Source organism: Oncorhynchus tshawytscha, linkage group LG20 (assembly GCF_018296145.1).
Source record: "Oncorhynchus tshawytscha isolate Ot180627B linkage group LG20, Otsh_v2.0, whole genome shotgun sequence".
Classification (NCBI taxonomy): domain Eukaryota; kingdom Metazoa; phylum Chordata; class Actinopteri; order Salmoniformes; family Salmonidae; genus Oncorhynchus; species Oncorhynchus tshawytscha.
Genome location: NC_056448.1, coordinates 48,824,812 through 48,829,811, shown reverse-complemented (window position 1 = coordinate 48,829,811; position 5,000 = coordinate 48,824,812). Strand labels below are relative to the sequence as shown.

The 5,000-nt window shown below is 48.9% G+C and overlaps 1 protein-coding gene across 1 annotated transcript in view; it reads right to left on the bottom strand.

Annotated features, from left to right (window-relative positions):
• Positions 1-5,000, bottom strand: part of LOC112238228 (MOB kinase activator 3B) — a gene marked incomplete in the record, with an annotated part of 83,423 nt that overhangs the window by 28,240 nt on the left and 50,183 nt on the right.

Genomic DNA, 5,000 nt, shown 5'->3' with positions numbered 1-5,000 from the left:
AGGGGTTTAGTAGACCTGGAGAGAGGGATTTAGTAGACCAGGAGAGAGGGGTTTAGTAGACCAGGAGAGAGGGGTTTAGTAGACCTGGAGAGAAGGATTTAGTAGACCAGGAGAGTGGGGTTTATTAGACCAGGAGAGAGGGGTTTATTAGACCAGGAGAGAGGGGTTTAGTAGATCAGGAGAGAGGGGTTTATTAGAGAGTGGGGTTCATTAGAGAGTGGGGTTTAGTAGACCAGGAGAGTGGGGTTTATTAGACCAGGAGAGAGGGGTTTAGTAGATCAGGAGAGTGGGGTTTATTAGACCAGGAGAGTGGGGTTTATTAGACCAGGAGAGAGGGGTTTATTAGATCAGGAGAGAGGGGTTTATTAGATCAGGAGAGAGGGGTTTAGTAGACCAGGAGAGAGGGGTTTAGTAGACAAGGAGAGAGGGGTTTATTAGACCAGGAGAGTGGGGTTTATTAGACCAGGAGAGTGGGGTTTATTAGACCAGGAGAGAGGGGTTTAGTAGACCAGTAGAGAGGGGTTTAGTAGACCAGGAGAGAGGGGTTTAGTAGACCAGGAGAGAGGGGTTTAGTAGACCAGGAGAGAGGGGTTTAATAGACCAGGAGAGAGGGGTTTAGTAGACCAGTAGAGAGGGGTTTAGTAGACCAGGAGAGAGGGGTATAGTAGACCAGGAGAGAGGGGTTTAGTAGACCAGGAGAGAGGGGTTTATTAGACCAGGAGAGAGGGGTTTATTAGACCAGGAGAGAGAAGTTTATTAGACCAGGTGAGAGGGGTTTAATAGACCAGGAGAGAGGGGCTTATTAGACCAGGAGAGAGGGCTTTATTAGACCAGGAGAGAGGGGTTTATTAGACCAGGAGAGAGTGGTTTAGTAGACCAGGAGAGAGTGGTTTAGTAGACCAGGAGAGAGGGGTTTATTAGACCAGGAGAGAGGGGTTTAGGAGACCAGGAGAGTGGGGTTTAGTAGACCAGGAGAGAGGGGTTTAGTAGACCAGGAGAGAGGGGTATAGTAGACCAGGAAAGAGGGGTTTAGTAGACCAGGAGAGAGGGGTTTATTAGACCAGGAGAGAGGGGTTTAGTAGACCAGGAGAGAGAAGTTTATTAGACCAGGTGAGAGGGGTTTAATAGACCAGGAGAGAGGGGCTTATTAGACCAGGAGAGAGGGGTTTAATAGACCAGGAGAGAGGGGTTTAGTAGACCAGTAGAGAGGGGTTTAGTAGACCAGGAGAGAGGGGTTTAGTAGACCAGGAGAGAGGGGTTTAGTAGACCAGGAGAGAGGGGTTTAATAGACCAGGAGAGAGGGGTTTAGTAGACCAGTAGAGAGGGGTTTAGTAGACCAGGAGAGAGGGGTATAGTAGACCAGGAGAGAGGGGTTTAGTAGACCAGGAGAGAGGGGTTTATTAGACCAGGAGAGAGGGGTTTAGTAGACCAGGAGAGAGAAGTTTATTAGACCAGGTGAGAGGGGTTTAATAGACCAGGAGAGAGGGGTTTATTAGACCAGGAGAGAGGGGTTTATTAGACCAGGAGAGTGGGGTTTATTAGACCAGGAGAGTGGGGTTTAGTAGACCAGGAGAGAGGGGTTTAGTAGACCAGGAGAGAGGGGTTTAGTAGACCTGGAGAGAAGGATTTAGTAGACCAGGAGAGTGGGGTTTATTAGACCAGGAGAGAGGGGTTTAGTAGACCAGGAGAGAGGGGTTTAGTAGACCAGGAGAGAGGGGTTTAATAGACCAGGAGAGAGGGGTTTATTAGACCAGGAGAGAGGGGTTTATTAGACCAGGAGAGAGGGGTTTAGTAGATCAGGAGAGAGGGGTTTATTAGAGAGTGGGGTTTATTAGAGAGTGGGGTTTAGTAGACCAGGAGAGTGGGGTTTATTAGACTAGGAGAGAGGGGTTTAGTAGATCAGGAGAGTGGGGTTTATTAGACCAGGAGAGAGGGGTTTATTAGACCAGGAGAGTGGGGTTTAGTAGACCAGGAGAGAGTGGTTTAGTAGACCAGGAGAGAGGGGTTTAGTAGACCAGGAGAGAGGGGTTTATTAGACCAGGAGAGAGGGGTTCATTAGACCAGGAGAGAGGGGTTAGTAGACCAGGAGAGAGGGGTTTAGTAGACCAGGAGAGAGGGGTTTAGTAGACCAGGAGAGAGGGGTTTAGTAGACCAGGAGAGGGGTTTATTAGACCAGGAGAGAGGGTTTATTAGACCAGGAGAGGGGGTTTAGTAGACCAGGAGAGAGGGGTTTATTAGACCAGGAGAGAGGGTTTATTAGACCAGGAGAGAGGGGTTTATTAGACCAGGAGAGAGGGTTTATTAGACCAGGAGAGAGGGGTTTATTAGACCAGGAGAGAGGGGTTTATTAGACCAGGAGAGTGGGGTTTAGTAGACCAGGAGAGAGGGGGTTTATTAGACCAGGAGAGAGGGGTTTATTAGACCAGGAGAGAGGGAGAGGGTTTATTAGACCAGGAGAGAGGGGATTTATTAGACCAGGAGAGAGGGGTTTATTAGACCAGGAGAGAGGGGTTTATTAGACCAGGAGAGAGGGGTTTATTAGACCAGGAGAGAGGGGTTTATTAGACCAGGAGAGAGGGGTTTAGTAGACCAGGAGAGAGGGGTTTAGTAGACCAGGAGAGAGGGGTTTAGTAGACCAGGAGAGAGGGGTTAGTAGACCAGGAGAGAGGGGTTTAGTAGACCTGGAGAGAAGGATTTAGTAGACCAGGAGAGTGGGGTTTATTAGACCAGGAGAGAGGGGTTTATTAGACCAGGAGAGAGGGGTTTAGTAGATCAGGAGAGAGGGGTTTATTAGAGAGTGGGGTTCATTAGAGAGTGGGGTTTAGTAGACCAGGAGAGTGGGGTTTATTAGACCAGGAGAGGGGGTTTAGTAGATCAGGAGAGTGGGGTTTATTAGACCAGGAGAGTGGGGTTTATTAGACCAGGAGAGAGGGGTTTATTAGATCAGGAGAGAGGGGTTTATTAGAGCAGGAGAGAGGGGTTTAGTAGACCAGGAGAGAGGGGTTTAGTAGACAAGGAGAGAGGGGTTTATTAGACCAGGAGAGTGGGGTTTATTAGACCAGGAGAGTGGGGTTTATTAGACCAGGAGAGAGGGGTTTAGTAGACCAGTAGAGAGGGGTTTAGTAGACCAGGAGAGAGGGGGTTTAGTAGACCAGGAGAGAGGGGTTTAGTAGACCAGGAGAGAGGGGTTTAATAGACCAGGAGAGAGGGGTTTAGTAGACCAGTAGAGAGGGGTTTAGTAGACCAGGAGAGAGGGGTATAGTAGACCAGGAGAGAGGGGTTTAGTAGACCAGGAGAGAGGGGTTTATTAGACCAGGAGAGAGGGGTTTAGTAGACCAGGAGAGAGAAGTTTATTAGACCAGGTGAGAGGGGTTTAATAGACCAGGAGAGAGGGGCTTATTAGACCAGGAGAGAGGGGTTTATTAGACCAGGAGAGAGGGGTTTATTAGACCAGGAGAGAGTGGTTTAGTAGACCAGGAGAGAGTGGTTTAGTAGACCAGGAGAGAGGGGTTTATTAGACCAGGAGAGAGGGGTTTAGGAGACCAGGAGAGTGGGGTTTAGTAGACCAGGAGAGAGGGGTTTAGTAGACCAGGAGAGAGGGGTATAGTAGACCAGGAAAGAGGGGTTTAGTAGACCAGGAGAGAGGGTTTATTAGACCAGGAGAGAGGGTTTAGTAGACCAGGAGAGAGAAGTTTATTAGACCAGGTGAGAGGGGTTTAATAGACCAGGAGAGAGGGGCTTATTAGACCAGGAGAGAGGGTTTAATAGACCAGGAGAGAGGGGTTTAGTAGACCAGTAGAGGGGGTTTAGTAGACCAGGAGAGAGGGGTTTAGTAGACCAGGAGAGAGGGGTTTAGTAGACCAGGAGAGAGGGGTTTAATAGACCAGGAGAGAGGGGTTTAGTAGACCAGTAGAGAGGGGTTTAGTAGACCAGGAGAGAGGGGTATAGTAGACCAGGAGAGAGGGGTTTAGTAGACCAGGAGAGAGGGGTTTATTAGACCAGGAGAGAGGGGTTTAGTAGACCAGGAGAGAGAAGTTTATTAGACCAGGTGAGAGGGGTTTAATAGACCAGGAGAGAGGGGCTTATTAGACCAGGAGAGAGGGGTTTAATAGACCAGGAGAGAGGGGTTTAGTAGACCAGTAGAGAGGGGTTTAGTAGACCAGGAGAGGGGGTTTAGTAGACCAGTAGAGAGGGGTTTAGTAGACCAGGAGAGAGGGGTTTAGTAGACCAGGAGAGTGGGGTTTAGTAGACCAGGAGAGTGGGGTTTATTAGACCAGGAGAGAGGGGTTTATTAGACCAGGAGAGAGGGGTTTAGTAGACCAGGAGAGAGGGGTTTAGTAGACCAGTAGAGAGGGGTTTAGTAGACCAGTAGAGAGGGGTTTAATAGACCAGGAGAGAGGGGTTTAGTAGACCAGGAGAGAGGGGTTTAGTAGACCAGGAGAGAGGGGTTTAGTAGACCAGTAGAGAGGGGTTTAGTAGACCAGGAGAGAGGGGTTTAGTAGACCAGGAGAGAGGGGTTTAGTAGACCAGTAGAGAGGGTTTAGTAGACCAGTAGAGAGGGGTTTAGTAGACCAGGAGAGAGGGGTTTAGTAGACCAGGAGAGAGGGGTTTAGTAGACCAGTAGAGAGGGGTTTAGTAGACCAGGAGAGAGGGGTTTAGTAGACCAGGAGAGAGGGGTTTAGTAGACCAGTAGAGAGGGGTTTAGTAGACCAGGAGAGAGGGGTTTAGTAGACCAGGAGAGAGGGGTTTAGTAGACATTTTAAAAGGGAATGGATCTCTACTCCTCTTTTGTATTGTGGTTTTTATTACAGTGGAAGGGAGAGTCCACAGACAACAGATATATGTGATCCGGAGGCGGCTGCGCTGACCACTGATCTCTTAATGTTCTCTGATCCGTGACCTCCCTCTAACCCGTAGGTCACACTAGTGACCCTATTGATCATTTACATGTGAGTCATCTTACCAGGAGCGACTTACAGGAGCATTAAAAAGGTTAAGTG